Raw genomic sequence first — 17294 nt, forward strand, 5'->3', positions numbered from 1 at the left:
ATGGTAAGAACGTACCACAGTGGGTAACTTAGTATAGTATTTTAACTATGTATGGAACAGGAGCTGGTAACACTTTCTGTTAAGGAATGACCGTAAGTATTTCATGCAGTCTCATGGTCTATGTCTCAACTTCTCAGCTCTGTTGTTACAGGATAAAGTAGGGCAGATAGACAGCAGGTAACGTGATGGGCAAAGACTTCATTCACAGATGCTGTTGGATCAGGATCCAGACACAACAGTTACTGCTCCTTGGGTTTAGTTATAGAAAATATTCAAGTTCTTAAGGACCACTTGACTATATTTATGTCTCATATTTTAACTCTTGCTTTTAAAACATAATGAATTATGTAGAAAGCTATAGCACACTGACTTTAGTCTTCAAAAAAACCACTCTGGTTCATTTTGTAGCACCGTATCTAAAATATGACAGACTGGTTCTGGGCAATTTAAAATGAATAGTAACTTATTGTTTCATGATTCTGGAGATTGTGACCAGCATCTAATGAGTGTCTTCTTGCTCTGTTAGCCCTTGCTGAAAGGGCAAGGACAGTTCAGGAGAGTGAGCTTGCCACTCCAGGCTTTTCAAAGCAGGAACAAGCCCATTAACAACCCCCTCCTATTAGACTCTATTTCCCAATGCTTTCCCACTGGTGATTAAGCTTCCCACTTGTGTCTCTTTGGGGGACACATTGAAACCATAGCAACCTCCACATGATATAGATGTGCTAGAATCCGTGATAACATTTTCTGTTTGAACAAGGAAATTTGGCTATCTATTCTTGAGTAATGGTGTCATGCTCATTGTCTTAAAAAATCACCTCCAATATGTAACTGCTTAAAGCAATGATTAATTCTTCCGTCATAATTGTAGCATAGCAGATTGAACATCTTTGCTCTCTATAGGCCAGCTAGGTGTAAGCGTGGGACTCACCTAGGGAGGCTGAACTGGCTGCAATGGCTACCTTTATTTTTTTTCTCCAGAAAAGACTAATTTTTTATTCAAGTATACTGCAAATAAGAACCCAAAGGGGGATCCCCAGACGGGGACAAATACCAGCCACTCCCATCACATAACAAAGGGAGAAGATGGTCTCCATATTTCTCATCAAAGTGCCCCTCCTCTGTGCTGCAGCATCCAAGGGGCAGGGCCCCATCTTCCCTGGGTTGGGGTAGTCAGTAACAAGCTTGCTGCACCCCAGCCTCCCTTCCCTCTAGAGTGTCTTGGGAAAGATGACTAAGTCTGGTGCCAGGAGCAGCTACAATGGTGGGTGTCGAAGAAAGAAAATCAAACAAACAAACAAAAAATCAACACAACTGTCCAGAGGTAGTTTGTGAACAGAGGAAAAAGTTGGAATCTGAACCTTTAGGAGCAGAGAAGAGCAAGAGGAGAAGGGACAAGGCTAGATCCTCATTAGTGCCCCCCTGGAGCAAGGGACCAGCCTGATGTCAGAGCAGTGGAGGCAACGTGGTGCTCCAGCTGCCTTAGGTGAAGGCCAGAGATTAGGATCTAACCATGGAGATAGGTGGTACGTTCCAGCCATCATTTCATCAGGTCCTACGTGAGGGCAAGGTGGGTGGGGTCAACATTTGCCCCACTTTCTGTAGTCCAACCTAGTGCAGGATCTAGGTAAAGTAAGGCAGCAGTGCCTGTGAAACCTACTCGGTGACAATTTGGTGGGGTCATGCTGGGATCTAAACATTGATCACACCTGCTGCTGCCAGGTCAGCCAACTGGGGTTTGTCAGAAGGACATGGGCCCTTGATAGCCAAAGAGCATGCAGCTCTCTATGTGTCGTCCCTGCTCCTCCTCCAAGGACCCCTGAGAGATGACCTCATCTTTCTCCTTCCCTATGTTTTTTGGTCTGCACCTTGGTTTCTTCCTGAAGCTAGGGTAATTTTCCATGTTTTAGCAGCACCTTTATCTTTGCTCCCTTTTAACCCGCTGGCCTTGAGGTCTCTTCCATGTTGACACTTTACTGGCCTCGTCTGGAGGTTGCTTGCCCTGCCTGCCTGGGCCTCGATTCTCAGTCCTATCCCTTTCCTGCTTGGAGGCCAAGGGCTGCTTGGACATTGAGTTGGACTCCCTAATTTCCCCTCTCTATGGAGCAGTCAGAGTGACTGGCTATATCGGCCTTCTTGGAGACTGGTCAACACCAGAAACCGCCCAATTCTGCAATGGCTTTTATTCCCTTCGGAGACTTGTTGGTGTCTTGGGCTCCCCAGCAGGAGGAAAGTGAGTCCCTGGGCACAAACACTTTCTAAGCCTCTGCTTAAGTCATGCTTTCTCCAGTACCATCACAGTAAGTAGAATTTATAGCCATGTTTTTCACAATGGGTGACATAGCAGACAGAGTACCTACAAACTGGAAAAGGACAGGGGACGGTGAACAGGCCTGACTCAAGAGGGGGTTCTGGATCTTCTGGGGGGTAACTGACTTGTTACCAACGCTGTACCGAGTACTTGGTTAATTACCTGCAGAATCCAGCCTGTTCCTAATATGCCTTTGGAATCATGCTGTTTGTGCTCTCCCATTCTAGATCTTCCTCAGCAGCACCGTTTAGAGCGAATAAACTAGTTTAGTCCGGGCCAATCAGTAAGACTAGAGGAAGTCAATGAACTTACAGCTTAGAGATTTTCAGTGTCTATCACCAGTCAGGCCTATGTTTGTAATGTCTTCTAGCTTCCAGATTAGTACCAGGCGGATACTAGAGCTGTGTATTTGATTAATTTATCTATGTACTCCACCTGCTATCGTTAAGAAGGAAGCCACTGCTATGAGTCTCTGTGTTAGACCCCCTGAGAACCAGCAAAGGACATCCTTTTTCCATGTCGGCCCTAAGCTCGACCTCTCAATACCAGTAAACATGCATTATTTGTTGCCTAGTAACCCTCTATCCAGCAGAAGACTGATTTTTTTCTTTGAAGTTTTCCTTAAACACAGTTCTCCCTTCTAGCAACTCTTCAATGCCAGGCTTTTCTCCTCAAGGTGTCCCCTGCTTCAGAGCTTTCATACCCTTGTCCTAGGTGCCTGGAAGTCAGTATTTTGCTAGCAGCCTTCATATGAAGATGTAGAACTCTCAGCTCCTCCTGCACCATGCCTGTATGGATGCTGTTATGCTCTTGCCTTGATGATAATCTAAACCTGTAAGCCAGCCCCAATTAAATGTTGTCCTTGTAAGACTTGCCTTGGTCACGGTGTCTCTTCACAGCAGTAAAACCCCAACTAAAATACTCGCTTGTCTTTTCAAGTGGATGCCTGGTTGGGGATTTAGCTCAGTGGTAGAGTGCTTGCCTAGCAAGCCAAGGCCCTAGGTTCGGTCCCCAGCTCCGGAAAAACAAAACAAAACAAAACAAAACAAAACAAAACAAAACAAAACAAAACAAAACAAAACATGGCTATATCAAGTGGATGCCTATCCACTTGTATAGCAGAATATCATTAGCTTATCTTTTCTGGGACCAACAAGATGGCTCTGCTGGTAAAACTGTTTGTATACAAGCCTGACAGCCTAAGTTTGATCCCTGGATCCCTTGACAGAAGGGGAAAACTGAGTCCTGAAAGGACCTCCATAGTCATACTGTGGCACGCCCATGTATGCCGCGCACACATGAGGAACAGTAATAATAATAAATGATTTTATTAAAAATAAGAAAATGATATTTTATTACTTATGAAAAATAGAAAAATTGTCATCAAATATGTATCTAAACAGTTGAGCATAGGTTCTGTCCACCTGTGATACAGTGGTAGAGAGAGGCCCAGCCTGAGCTATGGAGAGAGCCCATCAAAAGGCATAGTGCTGTAACTCCATAGTAAAGTGTTTGTCTAGTATCCACAAGACCCTGGACTTAAGGCCTAGCACTAGAAGAAACTTGATCTAACTATTTAAGTCCTTTAGACCATTCTGTGCCTTGCCCACAACCCTCCATACAGGCCTCCCAGGGATATCAACCAAATATGGCATATCAAGTTATAATAACACTAGGCACCTCCCCTAGTATTAAAACTGGACTAGAGGAAGCAATCCAGTAGAAGGAAAAGGTTCCCAAAAGCAAGCCAGAGTCAGAGACAGCTCCCACTCCCACTATTAGGAATCCCACAAGAAGACCAAGCTACACAACTCTAACACATTTGCAGAGAGCCTACGTCAGACCCATGCAGGCTCCCTGTGAGCTCCTATGGGCTTAGGTCAGTTGATTCTGTGCTTCTTCATGTGGTGCTCTTGACTCCTCTGGCTCCTTCCGCCTCCCTCTTCCACAGGATTCCTTGAGCTCCACCTAATGTTTGTGAGTCTCTGCATCTGTTTCAGTTAGATGCTGGAAGAAAACTCTCTGATGCCTATTTTACTAGATGCCTATCCACTTGTATAGCAGAATATCATTAGTCATCATTTTTTCATTTTTATCGAATATTCTCTTTATCTACATTTCAAATATTATCCCCCTTCCTGGATTCCCCTCCAGAAACCCCATATCCTATTCCCCCACCCCCGGCCTCCATGAGGGTTCTCCCCCACCCACCTACCCACTGCCCCCACCTAACCACCCTGGCATTTCCCTATACTTGGGCATAAAGCCTTCACAGGACCAAGGGCCTCTACTCCCATTGATGCCTCTCCTCCCCACAAGACCATCCATTGTTACATATGCAGTTGGAGGCATGAGTTACTCTATGTGTACTCTTTGGTTGCTGGTTTAGTCCCCGGGAGTAGTCTGGTTGGTTGATATTGTTTTTGCTATAGGGTTGCAAGCCCTCTCAGCTACCTCAGGCCTTTCTCTAAGTCCTCCACTGGGGAACCTGTTCTCAGTCCAGTGATTGGGTGCAAACATCTGCCTCTGTATTTGTCAGGCTTTGGAAGAGCCTCTCAGGAAACAGCTATATTAGGCTCCTGTTAGCATTCACCTCTTGGCATTCACAATAGTTACTGGGTTTGGTGAATGCATGTGGAATGACTTCCATGTGTGGCAGTCTCTGGATGGCCTTTCCTTCAATCTCTGCTCCACACTTTGTCTCCGTATTTCCTCCTGTATTTTGTCCCCCTTCTAAGAATTACTGAAACATCCACACTTTGGTCTTTCTTCTTCTTGAGCTTCATGTGGTATCTTAGGTAACTCAATTGTATCTTAGCTTTTGGGCAATGAGTGCATATCATGTGTGTTCTTCTGTGATTGGGTTACCTCACGGAGGATGATATTTTCTAGTTCCATCCATTTGCCTAAGAATTTCATGAAGTCATTGTTTTTAATAGCTGAGTAGTACTCCATTGTGTAAATTTATCATATTTTCTGTATCCATTTTTCTGTTGAGGGACATCTGGGTTCTTTCCAGCTTCTGGTTATAATAAATGCAGTTGCGATGAACATAGTGGAGCATGTGTCTTTGTTGTATGTTGGAGCATCTTTTGGGTATAGGCCCAGGAGAGGTATAGCTGGGTCCTCAGTTAGTGGAATGACCAATTTTCTGAGGAACCTCCAGACTGATTTCCAGAGTGGTTATACCAGTTTGCAATCCCACCAACAATGGAGGAGTGTTCCTCTTTTTCCACATCCTCTACTGTCACCTGAATTTTTGTTCTTAACCATTCTGTCTGGTGTGAGGTGGAGTCTCAGGGTTCTTTTGATTTGCATTTCCCTGATGATTAAGGATGTTGAACATTTCTTTAGGTGCTTTTAGGCCATTTGATATTACTCAGCTGAGAATGTTTTGTTTAGCTCTGTACCCCATTTTTAATATGGTTATTTGGCTCTCTGGAGTCTAAGTTCTTGAGTTCTTTGTATTTTTGGATATTAGCCCTCTATCAGATGTAGGATTGGCAAAGATCTTTTCCTAATTTGTTGGTTGCTGTTTTGTCCTAATGACAGTGTCCTTTGCCTTACAGAAGCTTTGCAGTTTTATGAGGTACAATTTGTCGATTCTTGATCTTCAAACATAAGCCATTGGTGTTTTGTTCAGGAAATTTTCGTCTGTGCCCACGTGTTCGAGGCTCTTGCCCACTTTCTCTTGTATTAGTTTCAGTGTCTCTGGTCTTATGTAGAGGTCTTTGACCCACTTGGACTTGATCTCTGTACAAGGCAATAAGAATGGATGGATTTGCATTCATCTACCTGCTGACTGCCACTTGAATCAGTACCATTTGTTGAACATGATGTCTTTTTTCCATTGGATGGTTTTCACTCCTTTGTCAAAGATCAAGTCCTTAGGTGTGTGGGTTTATTTCTGGGTCTTCAATTCTATTTCAGTGGTCTACCTGCCTGTCTCTGTACCAATACCATACAGTTTTTTTTAAATCACTATTGCTTTGTAATACAGCTTGAGGTCAGGGATGGTGATTCCCCCAGAAGTTCTTTTATTGTTGAGGATAGTTTTCGTTATCCTGTTTTTTTGTTTTGTTTTGTTTTGTGTTTTTTGTTTGTTTGTTTGTTTTGTTATGACAGAGGAATTTGCAAATTGCTTTTTCTAACTCTATGAAGAATTGAATTGGAATTTTGATGGGGATTGCTTTTGGCAAGATAGTGATTTTTACTATACTAAACCTGTCAATCCATGAGCATGGGAGGTCTTTCCATATTCTGAGATCTTCAATTTCTTTCTTCAGAGACTTGAAGTTCTTTCACTTGTTTTGTTAGTCACACCAAGGTATCTTATATTATTTGTGACTATTGTGAAAGGTGTCATTTCCCTAATTTCTTTCACAACCTGTTTATCCTTCCAGTAGAGGAAGGCTACTACTGATTTCATTATACCCAGCCACTCTGCTGAAGTTGTTGATCAGGTTTAGAAGTTCTCTAGTGGAGATTTTGAGGTCACGTAGGTATACTATCATATCATCTGCAAATAGTGATATTTTGATTCTTCCTTTCCAATTTGTATCCCTTTGACCTCCTTTTGTTGTCTGATTGCTCTGGCTAGGACTTCAAGTACTATATTGAATAGGTTGGGAGAGAGTGGGCAGCCTTGTCTAGTCCCTGATTTTAGTGGGATTGCTTCAAGTTTCTCTCCATTTAGTTTGATGTTGGCTACATTGTTTGCTGTATATTGCTTTTACTATGTTTAGGTATGGGTATTGAATTCCTTAACTTTCCAAGACTTTTATCATGAAGGGGTGTTGAATGTTGCCAAATTCTTTCTGAACATCTAATGAAAATGATCATGTAGTTTTTTTTCTTTGAGCTTGTTTATATAGTGAATTATGTTGATGGATTTCCATATATTGAAACATCCCTGCATCCCTGGGATGAAGCCTACTTGATCATGATGGATGATCATTTTGATGTATTCTTGGATTCGGTTTGTGAGAATTTTATTGAGTACTTTTAATCCATATTCATAGGGGAAATTGGTCTGAAGTTTGCTTTCTTTGTTGGGTCTTTGTTTAGTTTAGGTATAAGTGTAATTGTGGCTTCATAGAATGAATTGAGTATTGTTTCCTTTGTATTTTATGGAATAGTTTGAAAAGTATTGGTCTTCTTTGAAGGTCTGGTAGATTTCAGCACTAAACCCATCTGGCCCTGGGAAGTTTTTGGTCGGGAGACTTTTAATAACTGCTTCTATTTCTTTAGGGGTTATGGGACTGTTTAGATGGCTATCTGATCCTGATTTAACTTTGGTACTTGGTATCTGTCTGGAAAATTGTCCATTTCATCCAGATTTTCCAGTTTTGTTGAGAATATGCTTTTGTAGTAGATCTGATGATTTTTGGAATTTCTTCAATTTCTGTTGTTATGTCTCCCTTTTCATTTCTGATTTTGTTAATTTACATACTGTCTCTGTACCCTCTGGCTAGTCTGCCTAAGGGTTTATCTATCTTGTTGACTTTCTTAAAGAACCAGTTCTTTGTTTGGTTGATCCATTGTATATTTCTTTTTGTTTCTACTTAATTTCAGTCCTGAGTTTGATTATTTCCTGACGTCTACTCCTCCTGGGTGTATTTGCTTCTTTTTGTCCTAGAGCTTTCAGGTGTGCTTTCAAGTTTCCTTTTGGAGGCATCAGAGCTATGAGTTTTCCTTTTAGCACTGCTTGTGTCTCATAAATTCTGGTATGTTGTGCCTTCATTTTCATTAAATTCTAAAAAGTCTTTAATTTCTTTCTTAATTTCTTCCTTGACCAAGTTATCATTGAGTAGAGAGCATTGTTCAGCTTCCATGTGTACGTGTGCTTTCTGTTGTTTTTGTCATTAATGGAGACCAGCCTTAGTCAGTGGTGATCTGATAGGATGCATGGGATCATTTCAATCTTTTTGTATCTGTTGAGGCCTGTTTTGTGACCGATTATATGGTCAGTTTTGGAGAAGGTATCATGAGGTGCTGAGAAGAAGATATATTCTTTTGTTTTAGGATGAAATGTTCTATAGATATCTGTTAAATACATTTGGTTCATAACTTCTGTTAGTTTCTCTGTGTCTCTGTTTAGTTTCTGTTCCCATGATCCGTCCATTGATAAGAGTGGGGTGTTGAAATCTCCCACTATTATTGTGTGAGGTGCAATGTGTGCTTTGTGCTTTAGTAAAGTTTCTTTTATGAATGTGGGTGCCCTTGCATTTGGAGCATAGATGTTCATAATTGAGAGTTTGTCTTGGTGAATTTTTCCTTTGATAAGTATGAAGTGTCCTACCTTATCTTTCTTGATATCTTTTGGTTGAAAGTCAAATTTATTTGATATTAGAATGGCTACTCCAGCTTATTTCTTGGGATCATTTGCTTGGAAAATTTTTTCCAGCCTTTTACTCTGAGGTAGCGTCTTCATCTTTGTCACTGAGGTGGGTTTCCTGTATGCAGCAAAATGCTGGGTCCTGTTTATGTATCCAGGAGGGAATTGAATACATTGATGTTAAGAGACATTAAGAAAAAGTGATTGTTGCTTCCTGTTATTTTTGTTGTTAGAGGTGGAATTATGTTTGTAAGGCTTTCTTCTTTTGGGCTTGTTGAAAGAAATTACGTACTTGCTTTTTCTAGGGTGCAGTTTCCTTTCTTGTTTTGGAGTTTTCCATCTATTATCCTTTGTAGGGCTGGATTTGTGTGAAGATATTATGTAAATTTGGTTTTGTCATGAAATTTGTTAGTTTCTCTATCTATGTTAATTGAGCATTTTGCTGGGTATTGTAGCCTGGGATGTCATTTGTGTTCTCTTAGGGTGTATATCACATCTGCCCAGGATCTTCTGGCTTTCATAGTCTTTGTTGACAACTCTGCTATAATTCTAGTAGGTTTGCCCTGATATGTTACTGACCTTTTTTCTCTTACTGATTTTAATACTCTTTTTTGTTTTGTGCATTTGGTGTTGTGATTATTATGTGATGGAAGGAGTTTCTTTTCTGGTCCAGTCTATTTGGAATTCTTCTTTATATTAGGGAAGTTTTCTTCTATAATTTTGTTGAAGATATTTACTGGCCCTTTATATTGGGAATCTTCACTCTCTTCTATACCTATTATCCTTAGCTTTGGTCTTCTCATCATGTCCTGGATTTTCTGGATATTTTGGGTTGGGAGTTTTTTGCATTTTGTGTTTTCTTTGACTGTTGTCACAATGTCTCCTATGGTATCTTATGCACCTGCATTCTTCTATCTCTTGTATCCTGTTGGTGATGCTTGCATCTATGACTTCTGATCTCTTCCCTAGGTTTTCTATCTCCAGGGTTTTCTCCCTTTGGGATGTCTTTATTGTTTCTATTTCCATTTTTAGATCCTGGATGGTTTTGTTCAATCCCTTCACCCATTTGGATGTGTTTTCTTGTAATTCTTTAAGGGATTTTTGACTTTCCTCTTTTAGGGCTTCTACCTGTTTACTTGTGTTTTCCTGTATTTCTTTAAGGGATTTATTTATGTCCTTCCTAAATTCCTCTGTCATCATCATGATATATGATTTTAAATGCAAATCTTGCTTATCTGGTGTGATGGTGTATTCAGGACTTGCTGTGGTGGGAGAATTGGGCTCTGATGATGCCATGTAGCTTTGGTTTCTGTTGCTTTTGTTCCTGTGCTTGCCTCTTGCCATCTGGTTATCCCAAGCGTTACTTGCACTTGCTGTCTCTGACTGCAGCCTGTGCCTCCTGTGATCCTGGTTGTGTCAGAACTCCTTGGAGTCCAGTTGTCTCTGTGATCCTGTGATTCTGAGATCCTGCAATCCTGAGATTCTGTTGTGTCAGAGCTCTTGGGAGTCAATATTTTCAGGATGTCGCAGGAGTGGGTGCAGAGCCAGATCGCCGGGTTTGCTCTGGGCACAGATGTAAGCTGGAAGGGACCTGTGCATCTAGCTAGGCGGGATCTCATGTTTCCCTGGTTCCTGTGTGGGTCTCAGTTATGCTGGAAAGGTTTTGTGGCCTCATTTGTGATCTTGAGTGTGCCAGAAGTCTAATGCTCCAGGTTGTGTCTGATCTCCTGGGAATCCAGCTTTCTCTGTGATCCTGTATTCCTGTGATCCTGTGATCCTGTGATCTGGGATTTCAGAGCACCTCTGATCCTGAGCCTATTAGAGTGCCTGGGCGTTGAGCTTTCTCTGGGTGTGGTTGGACTGGGTGCAGAGTCAGCGCCCAAGGTCTGCTCAGGGGACTGGTTCAGACTGGAAGAAGCCCATGCCACTGGCTGGGTCCTGTGTCCCTGGATCCTGGGGGTTCCGGTTACTCTGGGTGTGGGGGCAGGTGTTGGGGCAGATGTTGTGGCCTCTCCTGTGATCCTGGGTGTTTCAGAGTACCTGAAGTTGGACTCTCTTTGGGTTTTGTAGAAGTGGGTGCAGAGTCAGCGCCCAAGGTCTGCTCAGGACACTGGTTCAGATCGGAAGGAATCCGTGCCACTGGTTGGGCGGGGTTCTTATGTCCCTGGATCCTCGGGGTCTCAGTTACTTTGGATGTTGGGGTAGTTGTTGTGGCCTTCTCACCTCTGATCCTGGGCACGTTAAAGCACCTGGGAATCTGGCTTCCTTTGGGTGTTAAGTCAATGGGTGTGGAACCAGTGCCCCAGGTCTGCTCAGGGCAGTGCATTAGTAAACATTTTATTGATTTCTTTTTTACGGTGTTTGGTTATATTCTGGGTTTCTGACTATCCAGGCAATGGGCTCCCTCTCATGGTATGGGACTCAAGTTTAAGTAGGCATTGGTTGTCCACCCCCACAGGTCCTGCTACATTACCCCAGCGCATCAGTAGGCAGGACAGGTAAAAGGATTTGTTCCTGTTTTATTATCCCAGTCCATTTCTAGAAACATTCACAGGTTATAGAAGATGACTGGTTCAGGTCCATGGCTAGAACTCTTTGTTAGGCTCACTCTCATAGATTCCAGTGAGTTTTTACTGTAGTAAGTTTCCACATCACCCCTCAGTACCCTCTTCCTCCATTCCTCTCCAATCCCCATCTTATCTCTCCTGTTCCCATCCCACCAGACAACAGTCTTTCCCCTTTCCAGAGAGACCTTGTTACTTTGCCTCTCTGCAACTGTGGGTTGCAGTACGATTGTCTTTTACTTTAGAGCTAATGCCCACCTATAAGCAAGGACATACTATGTTTGTCCTTCATGGTCTGGGTTACATCATTCAGGATGTTTTTATAGTTCCATCCATTTGCCTTCTAATTTCATGATGTTATTTCTTTTCATCAATGACTAATATCCCATTGTGTAAAGTACATTAAATCTATTTAAAATCCATTCTTAGGTCAAGAGACATCTAAGTTATCCCTAGTTTATGGATATTACAAAACAACAACAGCAACAGCAACAACAGCAGCAGCAGCAGCAGCAACAACAACAACAACAACAGCAACAACAACAAAGCTGCTATTAACATAGTTCAGCAAGTGTCCTTGTTGTATGATGGATTTTTTTTTTTTGACCATATGGCCAGGAGTGGTATAGCTGGTTCTTGAGGTAGGTAAGTTCCAATTTTTCTGGAAAACCACCATATTTGTTTACAAAGTGACTATACAAGTATGTATGAGTGTTCCTCTTGCTCCGCATCTTTACCAGCAAGAGCTGTCACTTGTGTTTTTGACCTTAGCCACTCTGACAGGTGTCAGAATTATGATTTATATTCCTAATGGGTAAGTATGTTAAACATTTATGTGTTTCTCTGCCATTTAAAATTCTTCAATTGATAATTGTCTGTTTATATCTGTATCTCGTTTTTAATTGGATTGTTTGCTTTGTTAATGTCTAGCTTCTTGAGTTCTTTATATATTTTGGAAATTAGTCCTCTGTCAGATATGGAGTTTGTGAGAATCTTTTCCTATTCTGTTGGTTGTTATTTTGCCCTGTTGATGGTATCCTTTATCTTATAGAAGTTTTTCAGTTATATGAGGTTCCATTTATAAATTGTTGATCGGGCTGGAGAGATGGCTCAGCTGTTAAAGGCTAGGCTCACAACCAAAAATATAAATTGTTGATCTTAGTGCCTATGCTAGTGGTGTTCTGTTCAGGAAGTTGTCTCCTGGGCCTTTGCGATCAAGGCTGTTCCTTCTGTTCTCTTCTATTAGGTTCAATGTATCTGTACTTACCTTAAGGTCTTTAATCCACTTGGACTTGAGTTTTGTTCAAGGTGATGATATGGATCTATTAGCATTCTTCTATGTACAGACATACAGTAAGACCAGTACCATTTATTGAAGATGCTGTCTTTTCTCAATTGGATGATTTTGGCTCCTTTGTCCAAACACCAGGTGTCCATAGGTATGTAGATTTATGTCTGGATCTTCAATTTGATTCCATTGATGAAACTTTTCTGTTTTTATGCCCATGCCATGTGGTTTTTATCACTATAGTTCAATAGTACATCTTGAGAACAGGAATGGTGATATCTCTGGAAGTTCTTTTATTATATAAGATTGTTTTAGTCATCCTGGATCTTTGTTTTTCCATGTGAAATTGAGAATTTTTCTTTAAGGTCTGTAAATAATTGTGTTAGAATTTTAATGAGAATTGCATTGAATCTTAGATTCCTTTTGGTAAGATGGTCAATTTTACTATGTTAATCCTACTGGTCTATGAGAATGGGAGATCTTTCTATCTTTTGATACCTTCTTCAGTTTCTTTTTCAAAGAGGTGAATTTCTTGTCATACAGGTCTTTCACTTGCTGGGTTGGAGTTGCCCTAAGATAGTTTATGTTACTTGTAGTTATTGTGGAGGATCTTGTTTCCCTGATTTCTTCTTCAGCCTGTTTGTCATTTGTGTATAGGAGGACTACTGATTTTTGTTTTAATTTAATCTTGTATCCAACCACTTAACTGAAAGTGTTTATCAGCTGTAGGAGTTCCCTAATAGAAATTTTAGGGTCCCCCTATGTATACTATCATCTCATCTGCAGATAGCAATATTTTGACTCCTTTCTTTCCAATCTGTAACCCATTCAGTTCCCTTAGTTGTCTTATTGTTCAAGTACTTCAAGTACAATATTAAATAGATATGAAGGGAGTAGAATATGTTTTGTTTCTGATTTTAGTGAAATTGCTTTGACTTTCTCTCCACTTAATTTGAGCAAGAGGCTTGCTTAAATTGACTTTATTATGTTTAGGTATGTCATTGATATCCCTAATTTTTACAAGACATTTATGATGAAAATGTATTGGATTTTGTCAAAGGCTTTTTAGCAAGTACTGAAATGATTATGTATTTTTTCTTTCAGTTTGTTTGTTTATATGGTGGATTATATTGACAGATTTTTATATATTGAATTATCCTTGAATCTCTGGATGAACCTGCTTGATCATGGTAGATGATCTTTTTGATGTGTTTTTGGATTCAATTTGTGTTTTTGAATCAATGTTCATGAGGGAATTTGATCTATAATTTTCTTCTTTTGTTGAATTTTCATGTGGCTTGGGTATCAGAGTATTTGTGGGCTCATAACATGTATTTGGCAATATTCTTTCTGTTTCTATTTTGTAGAATATTTGAAAAGTATTGGTATTAGATGTATTTTGAAAGCTTGGCAGATTTCTGGGATAAAACTATCTGACCCAGGTCATTTTTGGTTGGGAGACTTAATGACTACTTCTATTTCCTTGGTGAGTATAGGTCTATTTAAATTGTTTATCTGATTTTGATTGAACTTTGTAAAGTAGTAAGTATCAAGAAAATTGTCCATTTATTAAAAAGATTTTAATTTTGTGGAGGACTTGTTTTTGAAGTTTGACTTAATGATTCTTCGAATTTCCTCAGTATCTGTTGTTATGTCCCCCTTTTTGTTTCCAATTTTGTTAATTTGGATAGTCTCTCTCTCTCTCTCTCTCTCTCTCTCTCTCTCTCTCTCTCTCTCTCTCTCTCCGTTTTAAATAGTTTGGATCAGAGTCCTTTTATCTTGTTGATTTTCTCAAAGAAGCAACTTCTTGTTTCATTGATTCTTTGTATTGTTCTCTGTGTTTCTATTTTATTGATTCCAGATATGAGTTTTATAGTTTCCTGCCATCTTCTCCTCTTGGGTATGTTTGCTTCTTTTTATTCTAGAGATTTCAGGTGTGCTGTTAGTTGATGTATGAGATCTCTCCAGTGTCTTCAAGAAGGTACCTAGTACTGTGAACTTTCCTCTTAGCAGTGCTTTCATTGTGTCCCCTAAGTTTGGGTATGTGGTGCCTTCTTTTATATTGACTAGGAGATCTATAATTTCTTTCTTTGTTCTTCTTTGATCTGATGATCATTAAGTAAATAATTGTACAGTTTCCATGAGTTCATAGACTTTCTGTTGTTGCTGAAATCCAGCTTTAATCCAGGGTAGTCTGATAGGATGTGGGGTGTGGTTTTAATTTCTTGTATCTTTTGAGACTTGGTTATAACTAAATATGTGGTCAGTTTTGGAGATGGTTCCATATGGTGCTGAGAAGAAGGTCTCTTATATTTGGGTAAAATGTTCTGTAGATATCTGTTAGGTTCATTTGACTCATAACATCTAGTTCCATTATTTCTGTTTAGTTTCTGTCTGGATGGTCTTTCCATTGGTGGTATATTGAAGTCTCTCACTATTAATGTGTGGAACTCAATGTATGAATTATGCTTCAGTAATGTTTCTTTTACAAATGTGGATGCCCTTGCATTTGGTGCATAGAACTTGAGAATTGAGGAGTCTTTTGGTGGATTTTTCTTTAGATGAGTATAATGTATCCTTCCATATCTCTTTTGATTAATTTTTGTTAGAAGTCTTTTTTATTAGATATTAGAATGGCTACTCCAGCTTGCTTCTTGGATCCACTTGCTTGGTAAATGTTTTTCTAAACTTTTACTCTTAGATAATGACTATCTTTGATGTTGAAGTGTGTTTCTTGTATGCAACAGAATGATGGATCCTGTTTTCACATTTATTCTGTTAGTCTACATTTTTTTTAAATTGGGGAATTGAGTCCATTGATATTGACAGCTATTAATGACCAATGGCTGTTAATTTTAGTGGTGGTGATGTGTTTGTGTGTGTGTGTGTGTGTGTGTGTGTGTGTGTGTGTGTGTGTGTGTGTGTTTCCATTCTTTTGATTTAACTGGTATGAGATTATTTATATCTTCTGTTTTCATGGATGTAGTTAAAGTTCTTTAAACAGAGTTTTCCTTCTAGCAACTTCTGTAAGGCTGGATTTATGGATAGATACTGCTTGAATTGACTTCGTCATGGAATAGCTTGTTTATTTAATCACCATCTACAGTGTCTATGGTGATTGAAAGTTTTGCTGGGTATAATATTCTAGGTTGACATCTGTGGTTTTTTAGAATCTGCAAGACTCTTGGAGTCTTTGTGCAGGCCCTTCTGTTTTTTGAGTCTCCATTTAGAAGTCAAGTATAATTCTAATAGTGTATCTTTATATGTTACTTGGTATTTTTCCCCTTGCATCTTTTAATTTTTTTATTCTGTATGTTTAGTATTTTGCATATGATATGGCCAAAGAACCTGCTTTTCTGATCCAATTTATTTGATGTTCTGTAAACATTTTGTAGCTTTACAGGTACATCCTTCTTGCTTGTTGTTTTTGTTTGTTTTGAGACATATTCTCACTATGTATCTGTGGGTGGCCCCAAGGATATGTAGACCAGCCCCTAGGAAGACCAGGCTAACTTTAAACTTACAGTCTCTCCCACCTGAGAACAGGAATTAAAAGCATGTGTTACTATGGTCAGTCTTTGATATATTTATGTATTTATGTATTTATGTATTTATTTATTTATTTATTGTTTTTCAAGACAAGTTCTGTTTGTATAGTTCTGGGTGTCCTGGAACTCACTCTATAGACCTGGCTGGCCTTGAACACAGCAATCTGATTACATTTGCCTCCTAAATGCTATTATTTAATGTAAGTGCCACCACCTCCCAGGCATGTCCTTCTTAATGTTAGGAAATTATTTCTTCTATGATTTTCTTGATTTTTTTTTGCCTTTGAGCTGGCATCTTCTTCTATTCCTATTATTCTTAGATTTGGTCTTTTCATAGTGTCCTAGATTTCCTGGATGTTTTGTGTCAGGAAATATTCAGACTTAACATTTTCTTTGACTGCTGTATCAATTCTTCTTTTGTATCTCCTATACCTGAGATTCTTTCTTCTATCTCCTGTATTCTGTTGATGATTCTTGAGCCTGTTGTTCTTGTCTTCTTCCTGAGATTTTTCAACTCCAGGATTCTCTCAGTCTGTGTTTTCTTTATTCTCCTCTTTTCCCATATTCTGGTCTTGAAGAGTTTTTTTTTATTTCATTCACTTCTTTGTTTGTTCTTGCCTCTGTTGCATTTTTATTGGTTTTATCATTTCTTCCCATTGTTTGTGTTTTCCTAGATTTCTTTAAAGGATTTATTCATTTCATCTTTAAGGACCTCTGTCATCTTCATAAAATTATTATTATTTTTTTTGATTTTTTTTTTATTAACTTGAGTATTTCTTATATACATTTCGAGTGTTATTCCCTTTCCCGGTTTCCGGGCAAACATCCCCCTCCCCCCTCCCCTTCCTTATGGGTGTTCCCCTCCCAACCCTCCCCCCATTGCCGCCCTCCCCCCATAGACTAGTTCACTGGGGGTTCAGTCTTAGCAGGACCCAGGGCTTCCCCTTCCACTGGTGCTCTTACTAGGATATTCATTGCTACCTATGGGATCAGAGTCCAGGGTCAGTCCATGTATAGTCTTTAGGTAGTGGCTTAGTCCCTGGAAGCTCTGGTTGCTTGGCATTGTTGTACTTTTGGGGTCTCGAGCCCCTTCAAGCTCTTCCAGTTCTTTCTCTGATTCCTTCAATAGGGGACCTATTCTCAGTTCAGTGGTTTGCTGCTGGCATTCGCCTCTATATTTGCTGTATTCTGGCTGTGTCTCTCAGGAGCGATCTACATCCGGCTCCTGTCGGTCTGCACTTCTTTG

General features: G+C 39.9%; 1 pseudogene; it reads right to left on the reverse strand.

Annotated features, from left to right (window-relative positions):
- Positions 1–1741: 1741 nt before the first annotated feature.
- Positions 1742–2083, reverse strand: LOC148000224 (high mobility group protein HMG-I/HMG-Y-like; annotated as a pseudogene).
- Positions 2084–17294: the final 15211 nt, after the last annotated feature.

The sequence above is a fragment of the Rattus norvegicus genome, chromosome 17 (genome assembly GCF_021556685.1).
Source record: "Rattus norvegicus strain SHRSP/BbbUtx chromosome 17, alternate assembly SHRSP_T2T, whole genome shotgun sequence".
In the NCBI taxonomy this organism is placed as follows: domain Eukaryota; kingdom Metazoa; phylum Chordata; class Mammalia; order Rodentia; family Muridae; genus Rattus; species Rattus norvegicus.